At 42.3% G+C, this 15,139-nt stretch overlaps 1 protein-coding gene across 9 annotated transcripts in view; it reads right to left on the bottom strand.

Annotated features, from left to right (window-relative positions):
* The window catches only part of INPP4B (inositol polyphosphate-4-phosphatase type II B), a 384,670-nt gene that overhangs the window by 315,582 nt on the left and 53,949 nt on the right, over positions 1-15,139 (bottom strand). The window contains exon 1 of one of the 9 annotated variants that reach the window (XM_062573938.1): positions 2,891-2,970. The exons of the other annotated variants lie outside the window; for them this stretch is intronic. The gene's annotated coding sequence lies outside the window, so the exon portion shown is untranslated. Of the gene's footprint in view, positions 1-2,890; positions 2,971-15,139 lie in introns of those variants that run through there. 9 annotated transcript variants of the gene reach the window in all.

The following is a 15,139-nucleotide window of genomic DNA, read 5'->3' as shown; positions in this document are numbered from 1 at the left end:
CTCAGCAAAAGCCGTAAGCAAGACTGAGGCATGGTAAGTCCAGGACTGCCAGCTCAGTATAAATGACACTGTTTTTTTTGACACGTGAACTTACATTTCCACATCATTTTGAACAAATCCAGAGCCAAGGGAAATATTTCAATAATATAATTTGCCTTACATCAATACAAATGACTTTGGAAGAAGGAATCCTTCATCAGAAGTGTGCTAAATAACAGTTGTCATTCATCATCAGTTATAGTAAAATATTAATGTAATAAAAAATATGTAATAGCCAACAGAGCGTAACCTGAACAAAACTAGCCCTTCCTAAAAGTTTCCATTAGTCACAGAGCATTTGGCATGCTGGAAAACACATGGAAATATAAATTAGTGAGAAAAATGTGGCTAATTGTAGCTAATTTAAAAATGCTAATTCAAGTTACCATACATTCTGAAGAAATGTTATTGTTGGGAGTACTTGTCCAGCTTCCAGTTTGCCTCTCTTAGCAAGTTAGCTTATTTTCTCTTGCAAATCTTAAAAAAAAAATCAAAAAAAATGTTTTCATATTTTTCATATGCCAAAGTCATATGCTAAAAATATATATCCATAACAAGCTAAATAATTCATCAGGCATAGCAATCCCATTAGCTATTCCTCAAAACTGATAGTGAATTGAGGCCTAGACCTATTCAAACAATTAATTATTTCACCTGCAGAATCCATCTCCCAGCCTCCACCCTTTACTGTCAACTAGCAGCACTGTCCTCTCAGTGCTGACTGATGCTGTAAGCAGAAATTCTATTTCTGCTTCTGTTTGTCTTCTTGCAGTAAAGCAGTCTCTTGGGCACTAAATGGAGTATTAATTATGCAATTTGATTCACAAAACCTTCAGTTAATGTTGTGAAATCTTCAGGTCAGACTGGAAGAGAAACTGAGAGGCAAGTCATAAAGGAGGATCTGCAGGAGGCATCTGGATACACCTACTCAAACTGATGAGCTTTAGCCTGAGGAAGAAAGACTCCTTTAATCAAAAAGAAGTAGTTCTGAGTTAAGGAACCAAGGCAGCCTCATGGATGAGGCTCTCCAGAAAAATCAGGGCAACACAGACCGGACCGGTAGAACCTGGAGGGCTTGAGGAACCTGGGCTGCACAAGGAACTTGAAGCCTTAGGGAGTCCAGAAAGGCCAGTAAAAGAGAAACGCTTTATCTTAAGGGAAATCTTGAGCACTGCAGGAACTCTGTCAGAAAGCAGAGGGAAAATGATGGAACAAGAAAGAAGGATCTGAAGTAGTAACATTGCCACAAACTACCACTAATGTTGCCAGGAGAGCAAGTGGAAGTGCTACAGACCTGATTTCTGCTCATGTTAATCTTGTGACTAGTATCCTAATTTCAGTGGAATTATCTGAATGCATGAAGCAAACAGCATTCAGTCCTGCACAGTTAGTTTGAGTAATGAGCACGTACATGCATTAAACCCCATGCAATACACTGGCTTACATGACAAAAACCCAGGTTAACCACAGGATTTTAAATCTAGTTCAAATATAACTAAAAAAAAGAATTTTAATTGAATGGAAAGCTGCCTTTCTAAAGAGACACATGTTTATTTGAAAATAAGTTTTGCTAATAATCAATTTTATATATAAACTCTTGCCTTGATGCAGACTGAGAAACACACTTTTCCCTACTATTTTTGCTATGTAGACATCTTTTAAACGTAGAAGGTACCTGTAAACCAGTGAAGAATGAAAACTGGTCTCATTTTTGAGGTTTCAAAGCCAGATTTAAACATTGTATGTATGGCCTGATTTTGCTGCATATGTATTTTAATGCATCCTTAATGGGTAAATAAACCAGTAAATTTCTTCTTAAGAGAGACAGAACTATCAGAGGAAAATATAGCTGCACAGAGACTTCGTGCTACTGTTCTTATTTCTGCAATTTCAAAAGCCATACTAGTTTAACTTTAGGGACCAGGCAAGCAGATAAGCACAAGCTGTTATTCACACTTCAGAATCTGTATCTCATTTCGGAGAAAGATCTCTGTTTGATCCCAATACAAAAATCAAATTTTAATTCCTCTCCCTCTGCTTTTTCTGGCCGACATCATTTCAAGTCACAACTCTGCTCAACTTATTTACATGTAGCATCTTCCCTGAGGTTTCCATCACGTTTCGGTGGACGCTGATACTCGCAAGATGGGGATGGGTGTCCTGTAGCTGAATTACTCTACCAAAATAGCCGGTGAGACGCAGCCTGCCACCCGCCTCATCAGCTACTACCCCAACTTTCAGAAACGACGGAAAACCGTTACACGCGCCGTCCTCGAGCACGGCAGGAGCCGGGCCGCAGCTGCGCGGCCGGGCTCCTGCTGCCGGGGAGCCTCGGCGGCGGCGGGGCCGCCCCGGCCGCGCCACCGAGGCTCCGCGGCAGCAAACGCCGCCGACGGGAGAAAGTAGGAGACGCCTCAGCGGGTCTTCGCTGGAAGTTGTCCCGGCCCCCGGGTCGCCGCCAGCCCGCGGGCATCCGCAGCGCGGGCCGGGAGCGGGGTCCCGGGGGGCCGCGCCGCCCCGCTCAGCCCGGGCCCCGGCCCCGCCAGGAGGCGGGAGCGCGGCAGCCGCCCCGGGCGCCCCCCGGGGCCGCTCCCCGCGCCGCGGCGGCCGGGGCTCGGCGGCGGCCCCCGACGCGCACGCCCTCGCCTTCTCCCGGCGCTGCGCACGCCTGGCGGGCTGTAACCTTAGGAAACTTGATAAGGGAATCAAAGGGAGGGACTCCGGCTGAACCGATTCCCGGCTTTTAATCTCTCCCGACACACCAGGGCCAGCGGGGAAACAAGGAAATAAACCCCTAGCCGGCGCCAGCCGAATAAGCGCCCGCGCCCGCCCGCCTCCGCGCGGTCGTTACCTGGCTCGGAGCCGGGCGCCCGCCCGGCGGGGCGACCTGCGCGGCACTTTCCTCCCGGTGCGTGCGTGTGTCGCTCGGCGGCTGGACAACCTGCTATTTATAGTCCGGAGCCTCCAGCGCCGCGACAGCGGGAGGAAATGCAGGGCTCAGCGCCCCGGCAGCCGAGCCGGGCACGGACCCGCGCCCGCCCGCCGCCACAGCGGGGGCCAGCTGCGGCTCGCACCAGCCGCGGGCACTGGCGCCCCTGCCCCCGGCGCCGCCTCGGCCGAGTCTCCTCCCAATGTCACCGCAGCCCGGCGGCGGCAGCGGCTCTGCGGCGGCCCCGCAGGTAGCGCCCCGGCGCCCGCGGCGACCAGGGGAGCCGCGAGCTGCCTCCGCCCCTCTCTCGCAGCCCCTGCGGCCGGCGGCGCGGCGCGGCGCGGCGCAGCACAGCCGCGCAGAGGTGACCCGCTGCTGCTGCTGCTGCTGCTGGAGGAGGCGAGACCGACACTGGGGTGTGGGAGGGGGAAAGCGCCGCTTGCCATTCACCTCCCGCCGCCCAGAGGGAGCCCGGCCTCCGCGGCCGCCTCTGCCGAGTGCCAGAGCCTGGGAGGCGGCGGCGGGAGCCCGCCTGGCCCGAGGGGACGGTCGGACGAGGCGGGGGTGCCTCGCGGGGAGGCTGGCGGCGGCCCTGGGCGCGGGCTGGCTGGCCACCAGGTCCTCCTCCCTCGGGCTGGGAGCCCTGGGCACCATCAGCCAAGGGAATGCAGCATGACCGAGGGAAAACGTTAGTCACTTCCCCCTCTCAGAGCTGGAAATGGGCACCCGAGGAGGGAAGCGGCAATTTCTGAAAGCCGCCGCAGTAGCTTCCGCCGAGCTACCAAAGTTTCTCGGTGGGGACGGTGAGGTAACCCCCCCTGCTCGTAACGAGGGGGCGCAGGGCACGGCCCAGCCCTGGGCCACTCCGCCAGGTGCCGCCGCTCTCCCTAAAGCCGGCGGCCGCTTACGGCCGCACGGCAGGAGCCATGCGGTGCCCTCGGGGCTCTCGGTGAGCGGAGAAGGGGGGGGCAGCGCCCCGGCGCGGCCGTTACGGCCGTTAGGGGAGTTGGGCGCCGGGCAGCGGCAGGGCACCGCGCTGGCTGTTTTGAGCGAGCGGGGAGCTCTGGGGGCTCTGCTTTGTACGTAAATAAATTTGCATCAAACCTCAACTGGTTTATGTAATCAGCCCACCTTTCTAATGAAAGCAATCTCAGGAGGCCCTGGTGGCTAGCTGAGTGTTTCGGCTGGTACTCAGCTCAGCAAAGACCCTCTCTAGTATGTCTGAAAACTGGTTTAGCATATCAGGCTACAGAGAAACTAACTTCTAATGCATCTGGCTCATTTGACAATATTTTTCATATAATCCTTTTTTGTTTGTTTGTCTTTTAGTTAGTAAATTGCACTAATTCAAAACCAGTTAATCCAATGGAGACTACCCGATTCGGGACAGGGTTTAGGAACTGCTTGTGCAGCTGCTATGCCCTTGTATTCAAAACTAGTGATGCTAATAGAGACGAGGTATTTACTTTAGCCTACTCAGTAGATTTTATTACAGGGTCATGTTTTAGGATTTTCTGTGTTACAGTATTTGCAGTCATCTACAAGGTAGGACAAAACCTGAGACATCTTTTTAAAAACTTTTTAAAAGATACACTTTTTAAACCTGCTTGTCGTCAAGAGAATGGATATACGTTCATTCATCAGCTACAGAAACTCATCTTTTCTAGTTAAGCAGTTTGCAATCAATAAACAGAAACTTTGATCTCCTAAAGACTGATCTGTGCAAAGCAAGATCATTTGAACTTCAAAAGCTTCAGACCAAAAACAAAGTTATACAGAGAGACATAATTGGGAGGAGAGAGGAGCTAACCATATACTTGTTTTATAAGTTATATAAAATTTTAAAGGAAAATTCTGAGAAGTCAGGTAAAAGACAGGGTGCACCTTGTTTACACACTTAAAAAGTAATACACATGAAACCTAACTTGATGGAATTACTTACTTGTATAAAGTTACTTATGAATAAATGTTTCGAGGATCAGGCTCACATGGAGCAAAGCATTGTAACAAAATGAAACCATATTTTAAATTCAGAGATGAGTCTCTTGAGTATCTTTCCTGTACAATATTTTGCTTCTCACAACAGGAATATCTTCATAATCTTCCTCCTTCTTGTTCAATTTTTAATGTTCCATAGCACAACAGATAGAAAAGATTCTGCCTGTCTGTGAATCAATAGTAGCAGACATAGAGAGTGCCACCAATGAAAATCTAACTTGTAAACAGAGAACTTGTACAACTTAGCTAGTGTAGTGTAGACTGTTTCTTTCTCTGCTCCCTTAACAACATCATACGGTTCAGCTTTAGTCTGCAGTAACTTTTTAAATGAAAGCAATCTCAGGCTCTTAGATGTTTTCAGAACTGAGAACAAAGTTTGTAAAATTGATGTCCTGCTAGACTGAGAAGGAATTGCTATGAGAGCACCTGCTTATTTATTTCAGTAATGAAATAAGCAGTTACAAAAACTGTGGTCTTGAAGTGCACTTCTTTTCATGGGCAAGGCTTTGTAATACAGCAGGTCATACAACAGAGCACAAGAAGGAAAAAGTCTAATTTTTAGATTACCTTTTTGTTAAGAGACATGCAAGATGTTACTAGAAGATCAGAACTGATCAGGTTCAGAAATCTAATATATGTCAGTATGGGAAAAAGATAGGATAACTAGACTTTTATTCCTCTCTGAAATCTTTTAAAATGGTTATATAGTCTAAAACCCTCTCACATCATAAAGTCAAAATTTTGAGAGCTGGAAATTATACTTAAGCATAAAAAATAATTGTCTGATATTCAGAAGTATTGAGCTCAGAATGATTTTAAATGTGCTTCAGTGCTTACCACTACTGAAAATCACATTTTTTATAGTGCCTAAATACGGATTTAAGGTGTCTAACTGCATCCATTCAGGCTTGAAAATTTTAACCTACATATACCTGTGCTTCATAATAAATGTATCAGAAAGCTTCAGACAAGCTATAAAAGCATTCTCAAAAAAGCAATGCAGGCTAGCACAGTTAGAACATGAGACACCACTCTGACGAAGCTACTTTTCTGTATAATTCAACTAATTCTGGTATGTGAATCTGATGTAGCATCTGAAGCCTAGCCTTTAACAGACAGCTGTAGTGGCAGGAGAAAAATCAAAATGAAACACTTACAGGATTAGTTTTTCATTTTAATTATTTACTGATATTTCTCCACATTTTCCAAATTGGAATGCTACTTTCTTTAAAATCTCCCGTGTTGCTACCCAGGCAGCTGTAACCCCAACTCCTGTTGGTGACCTTCTGTATTATAAATGTTAAGTATACCTAGGCTTTCTGGTCTGACACTATTCTGTTTGACTGTAGAGTCAAATTGAAAGTCTCTAACCAAGTCAAAGAAGTGAGGATAAGTTGTTGAAGCAGACGCAAACAAGAAATTAAACTGTGACAGACATATGACTTTTCGAGAGAACACTGTGCGGAGCTATTGGAGAATATCCCTGCTCTGCTCCAATCCTACTACCAAGGTTTACTATTTACTGGCAAAGGCCTGGGATCAAAAAGAATACTAAATCATTAAAGCACACCAGGCTGAGAAAGAGAAGTAGGATTTAATGGTCTGTCAGCAGTTAGAGTCTCTCTGCTGGAGAAACCATAGCCAGCAATCTGAGCCTCCCAGAGCACTGGAGGAAATAACAGGGCTGACTGGAATTTACCAAACTTTAAAGGAAAGGCAAAGGTTTAAGCAAGAAGAAATGCAAATGTTTATTGTTACAAGTCTTTGCTCAGGGTACTTGGATGGATAAAAATGCTTTGTTTTCAAAAATGTCTTTTTGTATTACCTTCAATTAGGTTTCTAGTAACAGTTTACTGAGGGAAGAGGGTTGATACAGACCAAATGCAATTGGGTCTGTGGTGCTAACCTTGTTAGGAAGCAGGGCTATGTCAGCCACAGTAGTTAAATTTAGGCTTAGCAGCAAAGGGGACTGAAAACTATCTAAAGCATTCCATGTTCAAAAGCTATGAAACACCTTTTAAGGCCTAACTAGGGTAAAAATCCAAGCCCACTTGTTCTCAGGAATGTTAGTATGAACAAGCACTCACATAGTGTAATTGCATCCCCTCTCTATACTAACCTCAGTACAGCAAGGAATACTGAATTTATGTCTGCTTTTTAACTGCAAAGAACTACGGAATCAAAAATCAAATTCTAGTGGAAGCATAAGCTATTCCTTTATAAGTGGCTGATCACTCCCACCTCCTAAAGAAACCATCTTCCTCATGGTGGAACCAACAACACTGCCCAAAACCAAAGGATACTTCTGGCACTGGACCAAAACCTAAAGCACCAAATGAAAATCATCAGCAAAAACAAATCCTAAGCAGGACTGAACTTGACTGGTACAGCTTCCCGCGTAACAGTGTCACTATAGATTACTGCAACAAAATTGAAATCTGTGAACTATGTCAGGCTCTTAACAAACAGAGAATCAGTGACCGTGAACTACAGTTTGGCTCTCAGGGCCTCACACCTTGCTGTTTCCACTGATGAAGAACGTATGCAAAAGTTAGTCTTCCGAACGTGAGCTATACCCAATATAAATATTGCACTGCACCTATAGGATGACTGCAAAAGAAACAAGAGGATGGTAACCCAAGTTCTGCAAGCGAACTGAAAAACATAAAGTATTGAACAAATCACGATCCTGACTTTACAGGTTGTTCTGTATGGGCCAGCCATTGTGCCAGTGGCTCCAGTGAGGCCTGTGCAGACTGCTGCGAACATAAAACAACTTGCAAGACTAGCTCCCAAAAGTGGAACAGCTGTGTAACCAATGTAGCAGAGGTGAAACTGAAATTGAGACAAATATCATAGTACAAAAGACCAAAGAAAACAATGTTGAGGGAAAATAGTTCCTCAGTTATCTGAAATGATCACAGACTCTTCGTCAAAAGACAATGAAGAAAAACAATGCATAAGCACCGGAGAAAAAGACTGCAGAGATAGTATCACACTATGTACCAAATGAGAAATGGGCAGTAATGCAAATAATAAAAAAGCACAAACCAGAATGAAGTCTTGTGCTTCAGTCTTGTGCCACCTACTGCTGCAAGAGAGATAGGTTTGCTTCCCTTGTGCTTTGGCAGTATTTATAGTATTTGTTGTACCGATAGGGAATGATTTTAACAAAGTAACCTAAAATCAAGTATCTTTCTGTACATTGGATATATGATGCAAACATACATAATCAAAGTCCATCTGAACAGTAATTTTACTTCTTGTCCCACTATTAGAAAAAAGTTAGACTTAAATCCCAAAAAAGAAGTATTGAACTCTTATTTTCTCTTTTTCTATAGCAGTTACTCTGAATTTAGTCATTTATTGCCATGAAAAGTTTTGTATAAAACCGAATGACAGAGTTCCAAAGGACAGTATATCTGATCACTGCTATGAGCTTGGAAATAATACATTCATAGGATACAAGATGCTGAACAGTGTAAACTTCCATGTTCAAAATTGTAATTAGGTGATTTTATTCTAGTAGTCTTTATTGCAGATAAAGCTGGCATAAACACTGTATTGGGTGGTCTGGCAAATTTGATAATAATGCAGTTGTGTGCCCAGGCCTAATCTGGATCATATTTGCCAGGCAAGACAGACATGTTCAGATCTTATATTAATGACTGTAGGGACTGTGGCCTAAAACAGGCTTGCTTTGCACCCATGTAAATTACTATACAACACGCAAGGCTTTAAAGAGTCCAGGTAAAGGATTAAATTACTGGCTCATTTCTGTTAGTACAATTGCTCTAGACTTTAGGGTTCCTCTCACTGGCCTTTGCACAGGGCAGAAACAATAGTTTTTATTAGGACTACTGCTGTTGTATGCCAGTTTTCAGACCAAAAGTCCTATTATTAGACCTTGGACACTTAACCTCTGCCAAAAAAATCACACTGCTCTCTCTTATCTCAGAAGACAAAATACTTTGATATCTTTTGGCAATACTTGTTTGGGACAGAGGGTGAAAGGACAAGCCAGCAGTTAGTTTACTGTATAAAACAATAAAGTCATCAGACAGCTGAAATGCAGGCAATACATGACTCCCTACTTGGTGACAACACTTTGCTATTGCTTTTTGCACATTCGTACTTAATATTTTGAATTTCAAAGAACGTTTGTGTGATGCTAGAACAGACCTGAAAAAATATTAACAGTCAATTTCTCCAAAAAAATCCCATTCCTATGGCCTCAGGTGCAGTTTCATGGCACTTTTTATTCCCTGATAACCACCCACTGAAACTCAGATGTCCAGTTTCAGTCTCAGAAGTTATATTCTATTCCATACAAAATTAGTTAGTTAGAGCTTGAAAAGAATGTTCAGAGATCATGTGTTAACAGGAATAGAACAGTTCTTAGAAGTTACATTTTTTTCTATTTACTGGCTATTTCCCCTTGCACTTGAAGGGTGTCCCGATCCGTATGACAGGTGGGACTGATAATAGAAGGAAGGTCCATTACTGTGCACAGTAGTGGATTTCTGAACCAATATTTGCCTGTAAACATAGACCTAAAGGAAACTCTCAGAGAATGGTAGGTATGAATAAAGCCTGATGTGGTAAATTTCATAGTTCCTGGATGGATTTCTAAAATGTGTGGTGATAAAATGTGGGATCAGTGGGCAGACCACTTTGGCAGTGCCCTTTGCCATGACACTCCAATCTTCTCACATCTCTGCCGAGCGACCAGTTGTCTTTAGTTTATTTGAATTATTCAATTCAAACAAACTAAAGGCTTCCAGCATACAGTTTTCTTTCACCATACTTCACCCACGCACCAAGGATAATGTTATTTTCAGTAAAAATAGACTAACTACATCAAACACTGACTGGCAAAATTAAGCACTGATAATATACAGCCAGTGCCCAAGAGAGCAAGCAAGTAGGTTTGAAGTGTGTGTGGCAGGGCTGCCACAGAACAGGAAGGGGAAGTTGTAGCACCTCAAGAGAGGCATCTGAAAGACATGCTGGCTCACGAACACCTCATGAGCAGCAGAAGCAGCAGATGCGGGGAGCACTTGCCTTGCACAGAGGTGAGATGCCACCAGTCAGTTAATTGGCAATGTCTCGCCTCTTGAAGGGGAAACCTGTTCTTGCTCTTGCTGAGCTCCTGCTGTCACACTTCTCCTCTAATTTAAGAAAGAAAAAATACAGTTCTGACACACCTCCTTTGAAAATTTGCCAGTCTCTGCTCTAATCAGCTAATACTTTTAATCATAGTCACCTTGATTTTGGAGAAGTTGTAGGATAACTTTCTATCATAATATTGCATTGGCTTATTCATGTACCTGAAATGTACCCATGCCTACACTGAACAATGGTTTTCCTTCTGTTTCCTACACAGGCAGACCACACACAGGCTCTCACCCCTGATCATTTTATACTAGTCACAGCAGGACTTTAAAAATAATGTATTTTACTACACAGATGAGCAATCACTTTCAAAATCCTCTGCAGCATTTTCCTACACACTGTGCTTCAATTCACAATTCGATGCCATTCAAAAACAGCAGCCTCACATCTGTGTATCATACTGCAGCCAGACTTCGGATAAATGCTTAATCTAAAATCATCATTCCTTAATGGTGTATTCTTTTCCCCATATTGCCATTTAAAACAGTAATACAAAGAATATTTTAGAAAGCTTGACATATGTCTAGCTGATTATGTTCCTCACTTCTCATCTCCTTATCTTTGATATATTTTGGATTTTGACCCTGTCTTGTAAAAGCTGGTATGTAACATGAATAGACTAGCTAAGAGCTAATGATGTTCACTGCTTAAAGTGGGCTGTACATTATCCTGGACAAGGGCTGTTTCTTTTGCTGTGTTTGGAAAGAGTGTTTCTCTCAAGTTGTACAGTAAATGAAATAAGTGAAAATAGTTAGCACTCGGTGACTGGCAGCCAGGACAATGGGTTTTAGTTCCAACTCTGTCACTGACTTGTTGCATAATTTTGAGAGTGTCATTTAACTTGTCTGGACCCTATCCATTTGTAAAACAAATATAATCTCCTTTACTGACCTCACATGGTACTGTCAGATTTGGACTCAGATTATAACTAGCCTTTCAGTGTTCCATGCCCTTCCATCACTCAAGGCATAAAAAAGAATGTAGCCCTACCATGCGCCTTACTGTGATCAAGAGGAATTAATTTTGGGGAAGCATGGGAGGGAACTCTTTGCCTGGTGTACCACAGGATGGTAGACTGCCTCAAAGAATTTGGTAGAAGGTGGAATCATAGAAAATTGTTGACTTGAAAGAGGCTACAAAGCTTGAGAAAGAACTATATTTTTCTTCAAACTAGAGTCTTTCTCAAACTGCTTTATTCCACTTGTCCAGGGCAGACTGGCCTTTAATTAATTGAGGCGTTCAGCGCAAGCTAAAATCCTTAACCAAAAGATTCTACCTAAGAGCAAAATATTATTATTCATTTTAACAGGAACATACTTCAAATAATTTAAGTCATGTCAGGTCATACAACAAGACAAGTCTGTTTTTATTGGGGATTAATATCTCCCAGCTTCTCTGGTTTTCAATAGATTGTTTTCAGAACCATCCCGTACTCCTTCCTGAGTTATATCTAGGGATAATACATGCAGTTAACCCACTGAATTTAATGGGGTTGTGCTCATGACAAGTTTCAGGACCTCCTTCTGCACCTCAACAGTTAGGACAATTAGTTTAGCTCTATATTTTATGTATTTGTCTACATTCTAATGTTTTGCTGCTATCATGAAAAAAAAAAAAAAGAAAGAAAGAAAGATTCTGTGTTCTCCTATGCCAACTCCTTTCCTGGAGCAGAAGCATATATGGCAGAGTCCTGCTGGCTACACAGGTACAGCACATATTGTGAGTGAGAAATATTTTTGTTATTCATTCTGAAAAAAAAAATGATAGGTGTGTTACGGTAACCTCAGAGTCTGCCAGTTTGTTTGGATGACTGCCTATAAATAATTCCTAATTAATATAAATTTCTTCAGAATAAATACTGTTTCAGTTATTTCAAGGTTAATTAACCTACTTAATTATGCCACTATTTTTGTAAGGACTATTTAATAGAAGATAATTCACTTCCACATCCAAGGCAGAAATCCCTCACAACTTAATCTCTGGATTCATGCATTAATATCTTTACCTCTTACTACTTAATTGACATTAGTTGCTAAGTAGATGTGAATTTTAGAATTAAATAAACACAGACTCTTGGAAAAATATTTTTAAAAGTGTAGGTGGTATTAATATATAAAGTCATTTTGTAACCTCTCTATTATTTTTAGGAACAAAGTGAGGCCAGCTAGTTTACATATACTATATGTTGCTTGTAAATCTAGCAAGAAAAAAATTCAAGATGCAGCTTCTTACAGAAGTATGAAGTTACTTAATTGCATTTCATATACTGGATGAGACTGTTTACTTTTATCCTAGGACAAATTCAGAGAGGTTCTGCTGGACTCAGCTGAACTGTTTTGAAACTACAGCACTGGAGACTAAGAATAGAATTTCTCCCACTGTATATGAGATGCATATTTAGCTGCCTGCTTAGCCATCACAAGTGGGTTTTACTTGCACATACTTCTTAACAACTGAGCAAATACCCACTTGCAGAAGTGGCACTGATCCAGATTTTGTAATGGTTTTTAAGTCTAGGACAGGACCACATAAATGGCTGCCTCTCATTGAGACATGGTCAATAATTAAATTTTGCTCACATACTAGTATGGTCCTGTATTTCTTCTGTCATGGGACCCATATTTCTAACAGTCTCCTGGGAGCCCTGCAGAGTTCTGCTGTGCACTGCTACGGAGATGGCATGCAGAACTGGGCAGGCCTTCAGAGCAGGGGTTGGCTTGCTGCTTCCTGCTGACTAGATCTTTTTAAAATTTCACAGTAGAGCTCAGGAAACGTGAACTAAGTAACCTAAGTCGATGGTACATGCTGTGGGAGGGGTGAGACACAAGCTGTGAGAAAAGGGTGAGGTCTGATAGCAAGTCAGAGGGGAAGGCTGGGGTTGTGCTCCATCCTTGGGCCAGTGCTGTAACATGCTTTGTGGCAACCTTTTATTTTCTCTAGAGCCATCTCAGAGCTCTTAGGAGCAGCTACTGTTAGAGGGATTGACAGGATATTGGAAGACAAGGGAGGATACAAACACGAACTGCACAGTAGCACAGGGACTGTTCTGTGGAAGGACTATGAGGGATGAAATTCTCCAAGTCAACCTCAAGATATTCTGCAGGGAATGAAGTTCAGAGCAGGAAGAGCTGAAGCAAACACTGGCTTCCATGGGGATATCATCCAGGCGTCTTTGTCAAGGGAATCTGGGGGACATCTCCTTCTCCTATGGGGAGATATTCAGGTTCTCGCAGAAATTTTATATTGCCCATGTAATGTATATTGAGGCAAATACTGTTTTTCTTTAGATTTCCAGAAATTTTCACTCTAAAATTAACTTAAATTTTACCTTCTCTGCCTCTTGTGTTCTGTGCCCTGACTAAGGAGGTCTGACTGAGGAGGTTACTTGCAATTTGTTTCGAATGAAAAAGGGAAAAAACAGAGGAAAAAACAGTGGCAGAGAAAACACTGTATGGGAACTATGAATTTCTAGGTTTGTATATATCATTTTTGGAGACAAACTCTCCCTTAGGTGGAAATAATCCTGCAGAGGAAAAGTTTTCTCCAAATTTTTCTTGGGTGGAAGAATTATTGGGCATAGATCAAACACATTCCTTGAGTCAGAGCTGGCTCACATCTGATTTGCTCAGAGAACACGCAGAATGAGCGCCAGCATGCCTGCAAAAGACTAGGTGAACATATGTCCTTTGTGGCTTGCAGAACAGAGTTAACCTGAATGTGAAACTGGAGAGAGAGGAAATTCACTGGATGTCATTTACATCACAACAGTGGTTCCAAATCAGCCATTGATGTTAGTCTCTTTCATAAGGGCAGACATTAAAACATGGAGAACAAACAAGTATTTTACAATTAGAGGTGAGATGAGGATGGTGCTGTACAAGAAAAAAGCCTGTGAAATTGTTAAAAAAAAAAAAAAAAAAAAAAAAAAAAAAAAACACTAGTAATGAGTCTCCAAAGGCTTGAGTCACAAAGACACAGAGAGAGTCTGTCTAGTGCTTTCACCATGCTTTACGTTCTGGGGAAACTGCTGAGCAACATCTCTCTTGACTAAACCGGCATAAGTATATTTCTTCTCGTACTAGTTTTCATACTAAGTCTTCAAAAGCAAGGGAGATGAAACATAAGATAACAAATTTCATGTAGGAAGGTAAAAGTATGTCAGGACTTCTTGTCATTCGTCATTCAGATGTCTATTTTTCTTGTACGTTGAAACTTTTCTTGGTAAATTGACACTCAGACAATCAAATCAAAATTTGAGAAAGTGATATGACTGCAGAGATAATCCAGGCAAAAACTAAACAAGGACTGAGAAAAGCACAATAAGATCTGATGCTCTTCAGGCTGTCGCATTCCTTCATTTAACATTGGCATTTATTACCTCAAAAGTTATTGGCAGTAGTATCTTTACTTTCTTGCCAGATACATTCTGGTGCATGTGATTTTCCTTGTAAAAAAAAATTGCTCTAAACAAAAGAGATAGCAGATGAGAACAATGACCACAGTCTCATCAAGGAATTCCTCCATCTGACTGTAGGCTTGTACCTACCGTGCTATTATACTTCGATAAAATGTAACAGGGTGCTTTAAATCTCTGAGTACAATTTCTGTAAATACGTCAATAGGAAAGGGGAACACAAAAAGAGACCATAACATGAAATGCTATCGCAGCAGGGTAGAGTTGATTTAGATATCTAGTTTATGTGTTTTAGCACAGATGTAATCTATTCTGATCAGCACTGATGCATTGCTCTTATTTTAGGATTTCTAAGAGGAATGCTCTACAGAAGAATAGTAAACAAGTCCTCTGTTTGAAAATGGTATTCAGATACATCCATATGCCACTACAGTACTGTTAACAGGGGAAATAGTATAATAATAAAGAGGTCAAAGTGTCAGGAAATATGTCAAAATAATATGTTTCTTAAAAATTAAATCCATAGTTGCTGATTAGGCACACAGAAACCAGTATTTTTCTCACCTAATATTTGGTTTATACCA

This window comes from Rhea pennata, chromosome 4 (genome assembly GCF_028389875.1).
Source record: "Rhea pennata isolate bPtePen1 chromosome 4, bPtePen1.pri, whole genome shotgun sequence".
Classification (NCBI taxonomy): Eukaryota; Metazoa; Chordata; class Aves; order Rheiformes; family Rheidae; genus Rhea; species Rhea pennata.
This window is presented reverse-complemented; position numbering and strand designations above follow the sequence as displayed.